The sequence below is a fragment of the Watersipora subatra genome, chromosome 2 (assembly GCF_963576615.1).
Source record: "Watersipora subatra chromosome 2, tzWatSuba1.1, whole genome shotgun sequence".
Lineage (NCBI taxonomy): Eukaryota > Metazoa > Bryozoa > Gymnolaemata > Cheilostomatida > Watersiporidae > Watersipora > Watersipora subatra.
The window spans coordinates 41,106,469-41,128,325 of NC_088709.1; the positions used below are offsets into that span (position 1 = coordinate 41,106,469).

Below are 21,857 nucleotides of genomic sequence, written 5' to 3' on the forward strand. Positions count from 1 at the left end.
GGATAGTATACATGCATGTCAGACATGAAGCTTGTTGCCTTCCAACATTATTTGTGGTGAAACCTATGTTGAACCCCCCATAGTTACAAGTCCTATGTTCAGGCTTCAAATAAAGGCATGTTGTATATGCATGTGTCTCTTGTGCGCCTGACTGTGTTACAAGAACTTTGGCTAAGAAAGCAATATAAGCTTTGGACGGCAAAACCTTTCACACAGGCTTGCAGGCTTACGTAGCTTTCTCAGCTTATTGATAAAGCTAAGGAACAGCAAAATAAATATGGATAAGGGTGTATAGGGGAGCATTCTTCTTCCTGCAAGGAGGGAGTGAACATGTGGTGAGTGAATATACAACACTTGGCCCCTCAGCATTGCTGTGGCGTAGCTCTGCTCGATGCTCAAGGGTGTAGCTGAATTCCATCAAAATCTCCAGCCACCAAGCTACTTGGTTGGATAGCTTTTTAGCCTGTACATCCAACGGAGCAAAGCATAGTCGGTTTTGCGCAGTCACTGGTGACCATATGAGTACGGTTGGACATGGCTGATGGTTCTGACTACTGTTTGGAACTCCCTCCAGGTGACACAATAACTTCTCTCAGCAGGTACCAGGGTCTTACTAAAGTAGGCAGTCACCCTTTCCGCTCCATCCTGCATTTGGAACAACACTGCCCCATCCAGTATTCACCAGCATATGTACCCATTATATATGGATAGCTCAGATCGGAATATCCCTGAATGGGCACAGAGGAGATGTTGTCCTTCATACTCTTAAAGGTTACATGCTTTCTATTCCACAGTATCCATGTCATTCACTTCCCGTCTAAGTCCAGAGGTGTTGAGTCGTCTCCCTCTCGATCCGGTGGCGCCCCCACCTATCCTTGCCCCCCAATTGAACTGAGGCCAACCAGCCTGCAGGATAATTGGCCGAGCTGCTGGTCAGCCAGCACTCTTCACACTTTGATAAATAAGCTGATTTCTAATGAGATACTGATTAAAATTATTCTTAATGAAGATAAAAACTACGCAAGCCAAATAAAAATCCAACTTAAAAAGCTTCTCCTCAGCAACAGTACTGTTGCACTATTCTATTTGTTTTTTATTTTTAAAAGCATAAACACTTTCTCAGACTCGGTTTGCACCGATTATGCTATTTCAGTTACCTCTAAAACATCAAATCTTCGAAAAGGTGTGAAAAAGAGCTATTTATCTTCGAGGAGTTATCTTTTATAGATGTCTCTGTTAACGCGTGAGAAAGTGTTTCGGCAATCAGGTTTTGTTCTTCATGTTGCATAGGGTTACCAAATGAATGAACTCGTCTTAAGTATGTCATAAGAGTTTGATGATTGGAAATGATGACTAACCCCAATTATCTTGGTCGTGTCTGGTACAGATCTGATATCTTTTAATGGTTTCCTGGCATGTCAATTGATGTCTCTTTTTTCATGGGCTAAATTTCCAGGAGGTTTCTAAGCCGATTGTAGACAATGAAATAAAACTACCACCTGGGCGGAGTGGGAGGTGGGGTTTATATCATTGTTGTAGATGAGTAAATGATGACTGCCTTTATTGTTGGTTCTCCAATGTATTAAGTGTCATGTTCATTGTAATATTGTGTATATCTCTGGTTTTAGGCGTTTTTCTATTATGCTATCTGCATTTGCTAATACTTCTATACAACATTACGAGTCGTTGATGACTAAAACTTTAGATAAGATATAAATAGTCATGCAAAACGAATTCCAAAACTACATTGTATATGCTAATAAAATTTATGCAAGCTTTCTGAGCTGGCAAAAAAGTAAATGTGTATTACCAAAACTACTAATTTTGATTTCCAAAAAACAATCGTAATAAGACTTATCACTTATGCAGTTTCAAAGCGTTTAAATACAAACGTAAGTACAGTACGTATTAATTATACAATATAGTACAGTTCGCTGTTACATAGCCGTGTGTTTTTTAGGTTCTTGATTGAATATCAGGAACTTAGGTTATTAACGCCTTCAAAGCTTGGACGCAACGGGGCGTGTTTGCGCTTTAGCGACTCCAGCACAAAAACGGAAAACGAAAGGTTTTGGAGTAACGTTATTGCGCTTTGAAACTCCGAATTAGTTTTTGTACGACTATTAATCTCCTAAAGCAAAGGTAGAAATACTGAAATACCGTTTTTACTACGTCAGAGAACTTACATGTATTTATTCTTATATAGAAAGCTAGAATTGGTTTTGCATGACTATGAAGGATTTATATCTTATTGAAGGTTTTGTCGTTAACGACTTTTTGTATATATAAAAACTAGATGTAAAATATTTACCACTATTCGATAAGCTTCATATTTGCGTTTGGAAAATGCATTTATCTACAGCGGACAAATGAAGAAACGGTATATTGATTGCTTCAAATGCTTGTTCATTAGTGTTACAAAGTTATACAACGTATTACCTACAGGCCTATTACTGTATGTTATTGAAAGATGAGTGCTATAAGAATTATACAAATGTGAGCAGTGTGAGCAGTGTATTATTTTTATTTGTACGAAAATAAGTTCGGATTAGCATTTTTCATATTCCATGTCTTAATCATATGCCAATTACGCATTTAGAGGCTGCATCCATTACCAGACCTGCCAACCCACGAGTGGGGCAATGCGTGAGATTTGGTTTTGGGGCAATTGATGTATCAATGATAGCATATATAAAATTTTTGAAATTGGGGCAAAAATCTCACGCATTTTCATTTTTTCTTTGGGGTGATTGCGTGAGTCTCACGCCCAATGCGTGAGAGTTGGCAGGTATGTCCATTACACAATTACTGTTATCTGAATATTTGGTTCATTGCCATATTTTAGTTTTAGCTATAATTAACTTGGCATGTACTGTTTTTTTATTTTTGACTATAGATATATAAACCTAGATTGGCCAATAGGGAAAAAGCCTGTCAGACTTAAATAGCATGATGTAACGTAATTGTATTATACCTCATGCTTGACTGCACTGTTGTTAACAATGGAGCTAATGAGGAGAATTTGACAAAATCACAATTATTTTCACATAAAAACCTTCTTTTATACATAATCCAGTTAACTAAAGCAATTCTGTGATAATATCTGATAACCACCATAGATTAAAATTATAAAAGCTATGAAATGTTGCACACAAATCATGAGCCATCACGGCTTTATTTGCCACCCTCTCCTATCCCCATTCTCTCTTTTCCTCTCCTCCAAAGAAGAAGTGAAGAGAAAAGAGAGAAGGGGGAAAGGAGAGGGGAGCAAATAGCCCACCCACCCGAAGAGCCAGACCCTGGCTAGGTAAAAGACTAATATCATGTTGAACTAAACGTGACTAAATATGATGAGTCTGTGAAGTTTTGATCTGATCAGGGAAATGGAATCAATGGCTTTCTTAGCTAGAGCTGGAACGAAACCAATAAATGCAGGGTCGGACCAGACTCAGGGCCAGCAATGATGGCCAAGATTGGGTCGGACCGGGTCAGCACACGCGATTTTTTATTCATTTAAGGTTAAGAGATAGTTCTATTACAGCCTAATGTTGTGACATCAATAAACTGAGATAAAATAAACCATTATCACACCAATCATTATATTTAGTGGCTTGGTTTATAGATGCAATCTACAATTTATGGCTAGACATTGGTGGATCAATGCTATTCAATGGGTGATAGATTAATGGCATGATTTGGCTAGTGTTTTTATTACAGATTTTATTTTCATCTGCTATTATAATCAACAAGAGATTAGTTAAGAAATACTTTACAAATATAGAAATAGATAACCCAGCATCGGGAAAGCAAAAATCCATCACTTCATTAAAACTTCTGGTAGTGAAAGAAACTAAAAGTAAAATAAGTTTGCTGAATTGAAGGTTCTTAGACGCGCTTTCAAGTTCTTCAGGATGCCCTCGTTGTAAATGCCTCAATAGTATTGAGGTGAACCCTTCTTTGCAGCTTAAAGGTTGACTTGCAACAAAATTCACATTACAGTTATTTGGTATCAAAAGATTCAGCATGTCTTACTCTGTTCTGTTGTAGGTGCCAAATATGTGGAAATGTGATTACAAGCTCTTAAAAGCTCAAAAACGAAAAGTCGCCATAGATTGAAATCTGTTTATTTCTCTGACGCAGTCATTACAGTTTGGTTATTGTCTTGTCACGTGATGTTCTCACGTGAATTGAAAAGCCAATAAAAAGCTCAATATAAAACTTACCGTAGCACTAGTTTATGACAAACATTTCGGGTTTTACCGAATGCCCCTTATCAAATATAGATGCTCGCTACTTTACAGTTTTGTTTCGGCATTATTCAATCATCAAGTCGTAATCTGATCACGTGACCCAACAATTCGAAAATAATTTTTGCAGCACTTTTCAATTATCACAGGTGACCAACAGGCTCGTCATGATTATCAGACAATGATATGTACTCCTTCGAGCTAAGGTTAAAAAGTTTAACGATTTTTTATGGTAAGTTATAAGATATCAGTGCTAAAAGTGACAGCATTACAATGACGATAAAACAGACGCGTAAGAACAATAGACATGGTTTTATTGAATGTGTGAAGTATATTTGTGAAAATATTTCGACGAATGAAGTTGCATGAAAGTGTAAACAGAAACCATCCTGTAACAACTACGTCCCATTTGAGCTGTTTTGGAAAGCGAATCCACACTACGGCGGTCTCGTGTGGCTGCGATTTACTGTTCGTTTTTGAGCTTTTAAGAGCTTGTAATCACATTTACACATATTTGGCACCTACAACACAACAGAGTAAAACATGGTGAATCTTTTGATACCAAATAACTGTAATGTGAGTTTTATTGCTGGTCAACCTTTAAACAATAGCATGATGTTGAACCTCAGCAACTTCTCCATGGTGGCAATTAGTGCTAGCCTGGGAAAGTTTTCACCAATCCAGCACTACTAAGCAACACTCTCGTCGCTTTCTCACTGTGGTTGCAAACCTCAATCACCACAGGCGAAGACAAAGTCAAGCCACCACGATTCTCAACTGTGATTAGGGAATTCGTTGCTTGGTTTACATCATAATTGGTAACATCCACGATGCTAGTGATACAATCATTACACTTCAGCTTTGGTGCCCTAGCCAGCTACATAGCCAGCTGTAAAATAATCATTCTGTCTCATTTTTGGCTTAAGACATACTTGCATACTCATCATATTTAGTCATGTTTAGTTCAGCATGATATTAGTCTATTTACCTAGCCAAGGTCTTGCTCATTGAGTGGGTGGGCTATTTGCCCCCCTTCATTTCCCCCTTCTCTCTTTTCCCCTCACTTCTTCTTTGGAGAAGGAGAAAAGAGAGAATGGGGATAGGAGAGGGTGGCAAATAAAGCCCTGATGGCTCATGATTTGCGTGCAACAATTCATAGCTTTTATAGTTTTAATCTATGGTGGTTATCAGATATTATCACAGAATTGCTTTAGTTTACTGGATTATGTATCCAAGAAGGTTTTTGTGTGAAAATAAACGTTATTTGGTCACCTTCTCTTCATTAGCTCCATTGTTAAAAACAGTGCAGTCAAGCATGAGGTACAATACAATGACGTTACGTCATGCTATTTAAGTCTGACAAGGCAGCCGATGGGAATAGCCATTATTGGCCAATCTAGTTTTATATATCTATGTTTTAGACCAATTTTGTAACGAAACAATTGAAAAGTTAAATAATACTATTGTTTGTCTATTTTTAAAGGCTGCCTTAGCTCTTACTGTAATGGACAGCTACTCTTGGTAGACTTACGTATTTAGTCATGCCAAGATGTAAAGAGTAAATGTAAAGATGTAGGTTTAATAACAACCTTAACAGCCGTTCTATTGATCATAAATTTTGTGTAGAAGATAAATAGTGAGTCATTTTAAACAAGCTCTACAAAATTTCCAGATAAAAAAATGTAAAGACGTATTAATAATCCCAGGGTTGATACTCTGAAAGAAACACCCACCTGGATAGGCCCAGACTCAGATATTGTACCCCCAATCACTTGGTTGGTCAATTTGAAATACACCCCCTAAACACTGGGAGTTCCCTAGGGGGCGCCCAGGTTCCATGTCCCGCTGAGCATCCAATATGATTCATGCATTAATAAAGCAAAAACAAGCTACAAACAAAATTGCCAATTTTATTTAAATATGTTTGTATCTCGTACTTTTGTTTGTTTAGTATTGCAAAACAATAGTTTTTTCTTCTCAAAACGGCTTAATTTTTGTTGCTGACAGAAACCAATATATTGTAGTTGGTAAAAGAATTAAACAAAAAAAGGCAATTGGCTAGCCATGAATCAATTTATAAAAACCGTTCAAGTGGCGACAAAATAGTCACTCTGCCCACTAGTGTCAGTATCGCGAAATGACAAAAATGTCACTATGCCTGCAAAAGGGTTAATAAAACTGATTCCAAATATCAACCATCAGATCATCATTTTTATTTACAAAGGAAAACATAATGAATATCAATGAAAGAAATATCATATCATTCATTCTGAGTATATTGCTAAAGAGTTGCTAAGATGATGCAGTGTCGACTGTCTCTTTTCCCTTCGTTTCCCGTCAGCAAGCATGCAGATTAAAATCTGCATTAAAATGAAGACTGTGCAATTTCAGTGCAATTTCTTGGTATTACTTTGGCTGAATAAAACCTTAATGAGCATGGCCCTTTTACTGGCTTGGCTGTGAAACCCCCCCCCCCCCAAAGTAGCAAATTCACTGACAGTGCTTCATGGTCTAAAAAGCCCCTAATACGTGATTTTGGGCTGAACCTAATGGGCTCTTTGGAGGAGAGTATCAGCCCTGGGTCAATACCATGCACTGACCACCAAGTTCATCAATTAGCTTAGTTGATAGTTACATTCCTGCGACGATAATAATAAGCATTTTTGAGTGAACAACACTTGTGTTCATGCACAAGTATGACAGGGTGAGTGAACTACTCCAAATTAGAACTAGTTTGTTTTAGGCAAGGTTTATTATAAAAAACATATTATTGATTGTTATTACACATTCTTTTAGACAAGCTTACAAGTAACTGCATCAGCTAAAAAACTCAGCATTGCACATCAACCAAATATGGTGATAATGTAGCGCTCTCTATTCATTTTGAAACAAACCAAAAATAGTCTAGCACAACGCCTGAACAGGTATATGATGTTAAGTTTTGATAATGATGATAATGATCATGATGTTTCAAGATTATAAACGGCAAAACTTAATCGCTGTTAAAGCGCTCAGAACAAAATAGTGCTCAGACTTGTCCAAAACTGATGTATACAGTGAGACAGTCTGTCTCCATCTCTCGTATTCACCTTGGCTATTGCGATAAAAGTCAAGTCCTATGCAGCTCTATTGGCATATATTTTATTTTGTTTCGCTCATGATTGCTAAATTAAAATTTTAAATCTCGGTACAGGTACATTGTAATAAATGTCTCAAACGTCTCAAATAGGGGTTATTGAAAAATTGTCATATTAATTTCCTCCAAATGCTGTGTAAACATCTGAGTTCTGACTCCAATTCTGCCAGTCTACAGTAATTATGTCTTTAAGTTAACTTGTTTCATCGAGGCCTTTGTATCAGCGAAGTTCTCAGTTGCCATCCAAACCGGAAACCAGTTGTTAGATAAAATAAGCAAGCCGCATCTTTAAAAAGAACGTGTTCAAATATATGGCAAAACTAACTGCATCCCTAAAAAAGTCATTTATGATCAACGTTATCTAGGCATTAGTATCAATTCGTAGGAAATATACAAAACAAATAGTTTTTTGAGTTGTACAAAATAGTGAACGCAGAAAAGCCTAAATTTCTTTGAAATCAATTTACCCATCGGCTCTGGCAAAGGTTAATAAAGCCATTTTTGCACCTAGTTGGCGGTTTGTAGGATGGACTCTCCTGTTTTCACTTAGCAGTGTGAGACATGAATTTTTTTGTTTGAGTAGCTCAAAATATTTCGTTCATTAGCATTGAGTGGAGCTATTCAAAAGTACCTGTCAATACAGCTCTGATTACACTTCGTAAACTCATCTATTAGATAAGATATTGGCACAGGTGGTAACGAGGCTATGGTGTACTCAATATGTTCTGCAAATCCTGTTTTGCGTTATCTTCAACATTATTATCCCACGAGCAAACGAGCGGAGCGATGTGTGGGAGTTTTTATGATAAATGCATGTGCACACAACTTACGAAAATTATTCATCAACAATGAGACGAACCCTTGGCTAGAAATTTCATCAAGAAATTTAAGCATCGGAATGTAAAGTCGTTAAAGTATCATAACGATACAGAACACATTTAAACCTATTTAAATATGTTACCAAGTCTTTGTAAATTATCGGTATTATCTTTAAACTTACCCATCTGATCGGATTATACACAAATCGACAGATTTATTTGAACAAAATTGCCACAAAAAGCTTGAAAAGCTCGGTTTAATAAAAGTTAGGACCGAAAATTGAAACGCCAATAAAGCCGTGCGACCGATTGTAGAACTATTCAGTAGTGCGTATTTCACGAGAAAACCGTGTTCATTTTACCAGTCTATGGTGCTGTTTACTTGTAATCGAATTTATTCGAAGGTTTTTGTAATAAACGTAGACCGTTTGAGGCGTAGACCGATTTACAGATACGAAATTGTGGTACACCGTTTATCAGCCTATGTTTTTTGTCCAATCACCGAAGGTTTCATTATTTAAAACGTTAGCCGAAATTCTTTACAACTTACGTACAAGCTAGGGCCAAAACTACAACGCCCCTTCATGACGAGAACATTTTTTATTTTGCTACATTTTTATGCGAGTGAATGCTCCTACCCGCTTTTTGTTAAAGATCGCTTATCAAAACCATTCTACATTCAACGCAACCAACTTTCAAACTGTGTATAGTACACAGTAGCTTGCCATTTTACTTCTAATTTTGCATTTCAGAGTTATAATAAACATATTTCTTTATTGTTGTTGAATTACATACATTACAGTAAATAAGGCCTACAGCTTTATAACACTTTTATAACAGCTTTTATTTTGCTGCAGTTTGCAGAAATCTTCGAGACGCAATAACGCTCATAGGTTTTCTATTATTGCTGTATCACTATATTAACAATATTGGTTATTTTAATAATATCAGTGCATTTTACTTATAATATTGGCCAACATTGCATTTCTCCTATTGCAAGGGAGAGATATAAACGTGTAATATTTTCCTTTCATTGTTGTTGTTTGTCATGACCATAGAGTTATCTCCCCCTATAGTGATAACTACACGAGTGTTTCCGGTGCCAACAAGGAGCGTTTAGGCCACGCCTCTTTTTTGTGCTAGTCAGTCGTAGTGATTGACTAGATCAATAACATCAGCCATGAGAAGGGTTAAACAAGGATCATGAATTCCAGTTGAGATAGTAATTAATGTTCATATTAAAGAAATGATGATTACAGTTTATTACTTTAATATATGCTTATTATTTAAAGCAATTCAATACCTACCAGGGATTGCTAAACATATTATGGAAATGTTTACTTTTTCATTTCCATAAACAAATATTTCCATAATTTTAGGGAAATGGAAATTTTATTTTACAAGTATGGAAATGGTATGAAAATAGAAATAATATGGAAATGAATTATGGAAATGCTATGGAAATAGAAATAATATGGAAATGAATTATGGAAATGGAATTAATATGGAAATGAATTATGGAACTTTTATGGAAATGGAAATAATATGGAAAGGAATTATGGAAATGGAAATAATATGGAAATGGAAATACTATGGAAATGAAGCAGGGAAATGGAATTAATATGGAAATGAATTATGGAAATGGAAATAATATGGAAATGGAAATAATATGGAAATGAATTATGGAAATGGGATTAATATGGAAATGAATTATGGAGATGGAAATAATATGGAAATGGAAATAATATGGAAATGAATTATGGAAATGGAATTAATATGGAAATGAATTATGGAAATGGAAATAACATGGAAATGGAAATAACATGGAAATGGAAATAACATGGAAATGGAAATAATATGGAAATGAATTATGGAAATGGAATTAATATGGAAATGAATTATGGAACTTTTATGGAAATGGAAATGAATTATGGAAATGGAAATACTATGGAAATGAAGTAGGGAAATGGAATAAATATGGAAATGAATTATGGAAATAGAAATAATATGGAAATGGAAATAATATGGAAATGAGTTATGGAAATGGAATTAATATGGAAATGAATTATGGAAATGGAAATAATTTGGAAATGGAATTAATATGGAAATGAATTATGGAACTTTTATGGAAATGGAAATAATATAGAAATGTTATGGAAATAATATGGAAATGAAGTAGAGAAATGTTATGGAAATAGAAATAATATGAAAATGAATTATGAAAATGTTATGGAAATGGAAATAATATGGAAATGAATTATGAAAATGGAAATTGTGACATACACGTAATCCCTGATACCTACATGACTTGCCAAGGCACTGAATAGATGAGTGAAAGTGAAGGTAATGCAAGCAGTTACTCATAGATAAAATACATAGTCATACTGGGGTTGTATTACATTGGTGTGATGGGAAGCTAATCAACTGCCATCAACTATGAGCTGTACTACCCGGTGTTGCCCGAGTAATAAAAAAGTATTTGGACAGAAAATTTATTTTTATATAACATTTACTATTCTAAATTTTAAACTTCATATCATGAGAAAATATTTTTAAGCAGTTTAAATGAATTAAGAGGAAAAAGAAAACAACTCTGAAGGTTTGCAAGCTCTTTCAAACAACTACAACTTTTAAATTTCATATCATGAAAGAAGTGTTTTGTTGAAATAAATTAGGAAAAAAATAAAACTGTAAATGTGTTTAAATGTAAAATAATTAGCAAGTAATGGCTAAATATAATCTGTTTAGCTATGATTACAATGGAAAATTATTTAATAAATAAGGTAATAAAAAAGTCTATTTTATTTTTATATAATTATAGTTAGTAGAGTTAAGTATAATTTATTTTTATTTAACATATAACAACATTTACCACTTTAACTTTCAAACTACATATTATGAAAAGTGTTTTGTGTAATTGAAATAAATGAAGAGGTTGGGTAAAAACAACCATAAATGTTTTCAAGCTTTTTCAAACAACTACCACTTTTAAACTTCATATCATGAAAGACTTATAATATTCTTATATATAATACTTAATACTAATATTAATACTACTATACTACCACTATACATAATACCACTATACTAATATTACTAATACTTAATACTAATAAGACTTATATATTCAAACAACTACCACTTTTAAACTTCATATCATGAAAGAAGTTTTTTGTTAAAATGAATTAAGAAGAAAAATGAAACTGCAAATGTGTTTAAATGTAAAATAATTAGCAAGTAATGCCAAATATAATCTGTTTAGCTATGATTACAATAAAAAATTATTGTAATCATAGCTAATTTTTATTACTTTATTTAATAAATAAAGTAATAAAAAGTCTATTTTATTTTTAAATAATTATAATTTAGTATTATTAAGTATAATTTATTTTTATCTAACATATAACAACATTTGCCACTCTAACTTTCAAACTTTTTGCTTGCTTACATCAAGCAAAGATGTCCATTAACTAGTGGACATCTTTGCTTCAAGCTAGTCTATGTATTTGATTGATATGTATTGAAATCTAAGATTACATGCAAGGGCTGTTTGTGAACTGAGGTGACAATGAATCACTCTGTCACCATACAATGTCAATACTTTCAGTTGATGGCAGTCGATTAGCTTCCCATCACACCAATGTAATACAACCCCAGTATGACTATCTATCTTATCTATGAATAACCAATGATATACAGCCCCTCATGTGTGGGGGCTGTATATCATTGGAGTAACTGATCGCATTAACTCACTTACTTAACACCATCTATTCAGTGCCTTTGCAATGCATGTAGGTATTGAATTGCTTTAAATAATAAGCATATATTAGAGTAATAAACTATAATCATCATTTCTTTAATATGAGCAATAATTACTATCTTAACTGAAAATTCCTGATCATTCTCATGGCTGACGTTATTGTTCTGTCGATCACTACGATTGACTAGCACAAAAAAGGGGCGTGGCCTAAACGCTCCTTGTTGGCACCGGAAACGCTCGTGTTGTTGAATGCACAGTTATCACTCTAGGGGGAGATAAATCTATGGTCATGACCAAACACTTTTTAAATAAATTTTCTAAAAACCTATATAAATACCACAACTTCTCGATATTGCTACCTATGACGTTTTGAAATGTAAACAAAATTGTGTATTGGTTTTCTATTATTACTATATTAATAAAATTGATTATTCTAAGAATATCAGTGCATTTTACTTCTAATATTGGCCAATATTGCATTTCTCCTGTTGCAGGGGGAAAATATAAACATATTTTCCATTCATTATTGCTTATTGTTGTATATAATAACACCCACACCCAGTACATTACAGCTACTATTGCAGTTATCCTATTGCACTGCAGAGCCATTTGATTGCCAATATTGCATTTCTCAACCATTAGTACCCTTTATTTTTTTGCCAATATCTCTGGCCATCTCTTTGGTCGTGGGCTGTATGACAGTGGAATTTCTAGTTTTATTATATAATTTATATAAGCCAAAATATTTTTATTTCAGAAAAATTTTCATTAAAAACTTCCATCCAAGTCGTGGCCACTCACATAGCTTCATCTCATATAACTCAAACTTTGTATGTATTGTATCTGGATATTCCTCGTCATCTTTGGTCCTAAGATATGTAGCTCTCACTATGTTGTACACACAGGTTGGTAGTGATCACAACTCTGCTCTTGTAGGTCCTGGGTATGTCCATAATACCAATGATCTGTAGGTAAATGATTTTCTCTGTCTTTACATGCCATTTTGTACATATCATGTTCCTGCAGCCTTTCAGTTAGTTTCAGACACCACACATCTGGATACTAGGGTACTAACAAAATATTGAACTTTTATTATATTCAGATAACTTATTGAGTGTCGTTTGGAAGCGATTAGACATTTAGTAAAATCATCAGCAACAAAATTACAATTAGCTACGAAACTTACCATGGTAGTTTCAGTAGTTATGAAAGGCCACTCTCAATAGACCTTGGTTTATAAGTTCTGTTCGATAAAATAAATGTAATAAATACATGTCAGTCATCGGTATGTCGTTCTAACTTGTATCTACTGAAAGCTTTCAATTAGGGAGTTAGATTGAGATTGTAAAATTACAAAATGAACAAATATTTAACAAAAGCATGAGTACGCCAAGCCAAAAAACTCAAAGCTTGGTTTCTGGGAGTTGAAAATGAACATTAACCAATTCATTTCCTCATTTTTACATGTAACAAATGAACATAAATTTTAATCATAAATATAATTTACTAGCTTAAATTCCCAAAGAAAATTTGAAGCAAATATCATGGCTAGGTGAAACAATAAAAAAGTTATGAAACGATGATTGGTGTTAGAAAAGGGATATAATTTTATTAATTAGTAAATTTATTCATGAGTAGTAAATTTATTACCTTTAGTATATATACTAGCTGTGCAACCAAGCGTTGCCCAGGTAATAAAAATGTATTGAACGGAAAAATTATTTGTATTTAGCATACAGTGCAACCTCGGTTCTCGACCATAATCTGTTCCTGAAGGTTGTTCGAACACCGAAATCATTTTTCCCATTACAAATAATGTAAATCATTTTAATCCGTTCCAACATCCTGAATGTTTACCTTGTTAGTACACATACATTTATTTGTACAGCAAAATGGCAAAAACACAAATAGTATAAATGTAACCCGTAAAACGTAATGTAATTACTATCGTAATCTTCCATACGAAAGATTATGCTAACATGAACGTGTAAAAATAAAAAAAGGATAAAGAAAAGAATTATAAATAGGATTTTTTAGGATACAGGATGTTCTTTTCTCTTAAAATATCTATCCAATGACACTTGCTTCTGCCTTCTTTTTAGCACTTTTCGGAAGTGGTTCATGATAGTGCCGTTAAAGTCATTGATGACTCTTGTGGCTGCAGCTTTATCGGGGTGGTGGAGTTCGCCGAAATTCTGTAACTCGGCCCATTTGCTACACATTTGTTTAATCTCGGACGTCGGGGCATCCTTTCTTGGTGACAACAGTTGGTCACGGTCAACGCCGCTCAGCATCCGGCGTTCGAACTCCGATTTTTGTTCGAACTACGAAGCAAGAATTGCTTGAATTTTTTGTTCGGACTCCGATTTGTTCGAACTGCGAGTCGTTCGAAAACCGAGGTTACACTGTATAACAACATTCGCCAGTTTAACTTTCAAACTACATATCATGAGAAAAGTGTTATGTGTAGTTGAAATAATTTAAGAGAAACTAAAACCAACTGCAAATGTTTTTAAACTTTGTCAAACAACTGTAACTTTCAATTTTCATATCATGAGGAAAAATTTTTTGTGCATGTCAAATAAATTAAAAAAAATAAAACAACTATCAGTATTTAGATGTAAATGTGAAATTATTAGCAAGTAATAGCTAAATTAAGTCTGTTTTGCTATGATTACTATAAAAGGTGATTCAGTAATGATACAATTAATACAAACTGAGAAAACAAAATAGAAATCCTGAATATGTAGAATTAATAATATTATTAATTCTATATATTCAGGATTTCTATTTTGTTTTCTCAGTTTGTATTAAGCACTTTTATGCAAGAATTTAACTATTCTTGCATAAAAGTATGTGTGTATGAAAAAGGTTACTGTTCCACTAGAAGCTATCCATCAAAACTTTGAATACGACGGTATGGAGACAATATAATTGTCTGCGTGAGAAGAATTGGCCTTCACCCCAAATAAAGTAATTGAATCTTACGAAAAATATTTCTTAATAAGGGCATCATAACGCGTGGCCGCATCGGTAAATAATCAGCGTGCGCTATAGCCGGAATGACAGACAGACCTACATGTACATACTTTGAGATATATATAGGAGAATCCAAGTTGCAAAAATACATTTACCTCCATTCTAACATCTTTCTCTGCAGCATAATGCTGTTGACACCTGTCAGTTTCATTCATAGGCTGTCTGCCGTGATCTTTAACCGTCTCATGCTCAGAAAACTTTAAGTCAACTTCGCAGGAACTAGAAGCATTGTCACAATTCTGTTGTTCGTCAATGAAACGTGTCAATGCAGCAGCGCGATCTAGTCATTGAGTAAATTCCTTCAGGATGAGAACTTTTGAGATCACATACAGCATGTTTTTCTAGCGATAACTTTGATAAATGATCTATATAAAAATTTTGGGCTGATGATTGTCTAAAAAAGAGATCGTATGTTTATTGCTCACAGTCTTTTCATATACGCTCACTATATACGTCATGAGTAAAACATCCGCTTGAATCGGAGCGTTACGAAAAATGATCTCATTCAAACACTCATATCTCTGGACAGGGTTAGTCTACAAAAACAAAAATGACATCAACTTTTATCTGATCTTTTAGCCTCATATTGGTCCTGATTTCATTTAAATGCCTTCAATGGTGCACTCACATCTTTAAAAGTAGAGTAATATAAGAATTATACAAATTTTGCATAGTGTATGGTAGTTTTTGTTTTATTTGGTGTTGGTTTGAAGTCAAGCTTAAATTAGCATCTTTTAGTCTGCCTTTTATGCTATAGCTTGATCGATTGCTGTCAACTATGCATTTTAAGCATTGGCAGTCGACATATATGTCTACTAGCTGTGCTACCCGGCGTTGCTCGGATTTTAAAAATCAGCTTATAAACACTGAGAAGTAATGAGCGTTGCCTGCCACTTGCTATTAGCCTGGCACATTATCAATGGATAATTTGAGTAAGCTTACTAATAAGAGTTACCTACCCTTACGACGTTAAGCTATCGCTTTGCGTCGGGACTGAATGCAGTAGCGTATTTTCATCAATATATCGACATATGTTTCCTAGCGAATCTATCAAGCTCGCGTGGTTTAGTTATTAAGGTGTCCGACTGGCGAACGAGAGGTACCGAGATCAAATATGCTGCTTTTTTGAGTCCTAATTCCAAGATTTAATAGCTATAGCTGGAGGAACACACATGTAAACCAACATTGAGAAATATAGATGTAGCAGAAATATCAAATTTAATCGATTGTTTAATGCTGCATGCACTGTTGTTGTAATTGTTGTCTAGATTTTGAATGTTAAAATAACGCTTACCATATTTGTCAGTGGCTTTTAGTAGATTTATGTTTCTACCAATGCATATGTAGAAAAACTAAATTTAGTAAGAACACACTCGCAATTATAGTTATTATAATTAATAAGCACTTATAATTGCTTTATTAGCTAGCAATTATAAACTAGAGCACTGTTTGACAATTTAATTGTTTGGTGGCGGTTTTTAATTTGTCTGCCTCTGCATATAAAGAGATCTCTCCAATCAGATAAACGATATAACTGTCTAATGGCGATTTATCTCACACCTGACGATTTTCAGAGCGAGCGATACAGAGACTAAATCGTGCAGGCCTTTTAGTTTTACAATAAGCTGATTTCAAGGCCTTCCACGCACAAGATCTCTTTTTATGCACACAAACATTTAGGAAGTAATTGAACAAATGGGTCGCGGTCACAGAAACCATGGTTAAGTCGCAAATCACGAAGTTGAGTTATTCGACTTTAAAGTTGCACTAACTGAATTTATAATTTTGGTAAAGATTTTTGTAACACGTGCTTCTGGACCAATCAAAAAGTGATCTTTCTGAATCTGAAGTCAGTTTAGATAATAAATGTCTTAAAACCTCAGAAAAAAAACCTTAAAACCGTTGCTATGCTAAACAGGAAGTACTAAAAAATGGCGTCCGAAAAACGTAATCGTTTTTTTTTGCTGATTTGAAGGATAATTCTGACATTTTGGACACTTATAATGAGTACTTTGGTATTCCAACTGATGCCAAAAGCAGTGTAAGTAAAGGGAATGACCATGATATATTCCTAACCATTCTTATAAGATTTTTACTATATTTAATTATAAGAACAATTATTCGATTTTATAAGATTTGATTATAGGAAAAATTATTCGAATTTGCAAGATCAAAGTATAGAGTGACCCATGATGTGCAATATGTTACAGTTATTATTTTTTTAAACATTTTGTTGATCATACTACGGTTGTGCTCAATATCGCGGCACAGCCAAGCCGTTTTTAATATCTGCAAAATTAGGTAGTACATTTTTTTATAAATATACAGCCATTTCTATGACAACCAGCCAAAATCTGTTTAGATTTTTAAATTCAGCATAATGTTTTTGATATAAAAACAGAAATCTAGATCAATATCACAACCTCTTAATATTGGTTGCTATGGCGTTTTGAAGTGTAAACAAAACTGTGCATCGGTTTTCGTTTCTCAGACTTTAACACCAGTTTTCTCGGAACTATGTTTTCGCACTGATGGTAAACATGCATTCAGTTTAATGACCATAAAATCTGCTGTATTTAAGCTAGAATCAAAAGTTTTTTTGCAAAATAACTGTGAGAATTTTCTCCTTCTGTTAATGCGGATAACTCTAAATCTTATAATCCCGACTTGACCATGGTTTCTGTGATCATGACACAAATAGTTATTGCGAACACAAAACAGTTTCTTTCTAAGTTAACAAATATTTATCATCATGTATCAAAAATCGTTTGTTTGCAAAGTCGACTCGTCTGGTGATTTATAGAACTCGTGAAGCTCTATCTTGAACAAGATATACAAGATTTCAGATGAAAAAGATGTGAGACTACTAATATGATTCGCAGACCACTAAGTTTTTAAGTTAGTTCATTCAATAGTCAATTTGGTACTTATAACGGCAAATTAAATCATTGTCTCTTGATTTACAAGAGGATCTAATTTATATTTGACTAGTCTTCTATGATCACTGGTCGTATGAACATGGATTTTACTTAATTTAGTTTAATCCCATTAGTAGAGCAGGAACATAAACTTATCTTTCAGCCTTTTCCTTCGGAGGGTGGGCTACTCAAACAAAGATGTTTTATAGTCAGAAATTTATGCTGAATTCAATTATAATGTTTCTACACCAATGTGTTTGCACAATTCTGAGCTAGAGACCACTTTCGAAATGGGAGGGGGCAACTCCAAGTTTGGTCGGATAACCTTATATATCAGACAAAGAAAACTATTTTATAATCTCAAAAATTAATAAATGTTTTTATTTGAGATTAAGTGAGTCAATTCTCAGCATTCCTTAACCCATGCCAAGGATGCAGCAAGACCGCTTGTTTCACTGTCTTGCTTAGTCTGTGAATGAAGCCCTAGTCAGAGTGACTAAACTTCAATATGAGACAGCCAAACAGTATTCAAACAGATGGTTAATATTAGAAGAAGAGAGCATTCGATGTGAAATTGCTCAAAAAGTGCTAAGCATTGAGAACTTCGATGAGAGTTCAGACTTGTTATCATTATGCCTGTTATAAAAAGTATTGTAACAAACTCGTTATGGGAAGAGCTGAGAAAAGACATGAGAAGAGACAGAAAGAATGTGATACAGCAGAAGAGGTGAAATTAAATATTTTTAACTTTACAAATTCATGATGATTAATCCATGATGATGGTACTTTGGTGGGAGAAAAAGAAAACATTTTTATTTTTGTCTGCATATTTTTTGAGCAGCAAAACTAACTCTTTGCCGTTTACATGACATGTTATGGCCTACAATTTGGACACAAATTTATAGATAAATTACATGTATGATCCTTCCTTGGGTTTTTTGCATATGACCACACAAACTACGCTAGATATGGCACGCTGTACTATGCAGAGATGACTAATCTGAAAGTATAGCGTAGCAAGGTGTATGAGGCTCTTATGAAGAAGGGGTATTTTACTTATCAATCACGACATCACTGTCCATTCAGCTCTATCGCTTGTGATCAATCTATTCAGCAAACAGTTAAAAGAGACTCAAAGTCTCACGTTGGAATCATAGGGTTTACCAAGAATCATCGGCCTCTCAATGCTGGACTCTATCTCACCCAGAATGAACAGCTGTACATACAGACATGAAGAAGATGCTAGTGCCTGGTGATTCGGATGCCGCAAGTTATGAGCTGAGTGAAAAGGCTTGGAAGGCTGATGAGGAAATGAGGGAAGTCATGAAAGACTCAAAACAGCAAGAATAAATCCGTTTGCGTTTCAAACCACCAAGCTATTACATATTACCAGTGGTGCAAAAGCCTCCATTGAAGTGAAGCAGGATCTTGAAATGGCAAATGTGATAGGAGAGAAACAGCTTTCAGTATTGGTCCAGACGAGATTAAGTACCCAAGAGATTGATTTCAATGCACCCATCAAGTCAAACAAGCTCAAAACCTTCACCACATTACTATCAGCTAAGAAAAAATCATAAGAAAAAGTCCCAGAGTGTTCGCACAGACTGTTTGAGAATTTGTTAGTGATCAGCCAACAGCGTAACTTGGATTTGAGAAAAGTGTTATCATTCTCTCTTGGCAACATCAGCTGGTCCCTGGCTAACTATGATGGCTCTATATTGAAGACTGCCAAGTCGGCTCTGATGGCTGCTGTTGAGGAAGATGTTGATGATCAACTATCAATCTATGTTAACCAGGATCAGCTACCAGTCTTTGATCTGTTGTGGTTGATGCTATGGCCGAAATTCAGACCCTAAAAGCTCCTCCAACTTTTGGCATGGTTGCAAGTCAGCTTTTGCAACGGATAGTTAGTATTACAAACGTATATCACACATTTCGTGTGGATTTTGTTTGTGACACACCCTGATATCAGCATTAAGGGAGGTGAGAGAAGTCGTAGAAGTGTGAAAGGAAGGCAGAAGGTTGCTGTGTTTAGTCCGAACTAATTTGTGCCAAACAGGTCTGAATTTTTAGCAGATGGCTCAAACAAGACTGCTTTAGTGAAATTTTTAAAGGATACATGGAGGAAGTCAACTGTGAAGCAGATGGTAAAGAGACAAATTCCATCAATGAAGCACAGTGTAAGATCTTCTGCTCACCGTCTCGCACATCACAACCAAACCTACCACCCACACTAGATGAGTTAAATCTCCATATATCTAAGGCTGCATATCAGGCCGCGATATGGAGAAGAGCCAAGCAAATCATCATCAATGCCCCATCCCCCCAGCAACATGGATGGTTTATGGAAGATGGAGAGCTTAAAGCTAGATAGATGACACAATAACCAGCACCTCCTGATGTGCTCGTGGACATGTTTTGTCGATGCAAAACTGGGTGTCAGTGTCATCGCTGTCAGTGCTACAATACAGATCTCAAGTGTACGTACATGTGCAGAAGCAGCTGCTGTAGCAATAGAAATAAAGAGGATGGAGATGAAAGTAGTGATGCAGAAGACTCAGATGACTGTGAATTAGAAGGTTAGTATTCGAGTGGTATTGTAACCAAAGGTGCACTTCATGTTTGATTAGAATACATATGTGTCACACTGTATAAAAGACTGACTAATTGCGATTTCACTTGCATAATAAAGTAAACGGTTCAACATAATAAGCATTAATGATGAATATATGTATACTAAAATTTTATATATACATGGTCTGAGTCTTTAAAAATACTTTTCATTTTGTTTTGCAGATCTGTAATGATATATGAGTTGCGGAATAACAAGGACAAACTGTAAAGCTGCCACAATATCAACCAAACTGGGAATACATAATATTATATAATACACTTCTAATATTATAATATTTAAAGAATAAATATTTGAATGTTATCAGAATTGATTCCAACTTAGGTTATTGCTAATTATTTAGTATTTATATGTCATTTTCATTATTACATTGTTGGTAGAAGCACATGAAACATTACAGACATTTATTTAATTAAAATAATATATTAATTATATTGCTCAAAAATGAACAATCTGAGAGGTGTAGAAACCAGATATTTGAAATCAGCTCAAAATTCTGATCTAGATGCCACTCTTATCACATAGCCCACTTCCGAAAGGAATAAATCACTTTTTTTGACAGCTTTTTGATGCCCTCCTGCTCTACTACATTTGTTTATTTAGGGCACTGATCCCTCCATCTAATGTCAGTCATGGAAGCTACGCTAGTGACATCGGGTCTGGAACCGGATGGCTTGACTAGCAGTCTTTATTCAACCGGTCAGTTAGTGTTGCCAAACTATATAGATAATGGAGATTATTATCCGTGACGATTTTTGTGCTATGTATTTGTGGCTTCCATACTCATTTTCTTCTTATTCAAGCCATCTATAGTAAAGTTCTCTGAACCTTGTTTATCAATGTTTTCTGTAGCCATGCTTATTTTTGTCATTTCCACTACTTAGAGTTTCCTCTTTTGTCAAGTCCTCTATCAGCTTGGCTAATATTATTTCATTCATGGTATTTCTACTAAGATGTCTCTTGTAGGCAACTTACATTCGTCTGTCTGTTATAACCATACCTGCTATAGCCATAGTGTTTTATCATGAAGCTTTAACCAGTCAGTCTAGAGCAAAGATTCACTTTTAGGCTTGTCCTCATACGTTGCCTAGTCTCATTATAACTGTGTTTGTAGGTAGTAAATTATCGATACATTATATTGTAGATATTGACATTAAAGTAGAATTTGATGATTCGTCAATCAACACAGATAGTAATGAAGGTAATTATGTTGCGAGTCTTTTTTTGAAATCTACAAAAATTTATTATATATTCCAAAAACTTCTCGTGATCTTTCTCCTTAGATATACTGTCATATTTGTTGTAGT

General features: G+C 34.7%; 1 long non-coding RNA gene across 1 annotated transcript; it reads left to right on the forward strand.

Annotated features, from left to right (window-relative positions):
* Positions 1-2,065: 2,065 nt before the first annotated feature.
* Positions 2,066-21,751, forward strand: LOC137387875 (uncharacterized). Its single transcript, XR_010977962.1, has 3 exons — positions 2,066-2,142; positions 21,154-21,249; positions 21,695-21,751. It is a non-coding gene; the product is annotated as an uncharacterized lncRNA (long non-coding RNA).
* Positions 21,752-21,857: the final 106 nt, after the last annotated feature.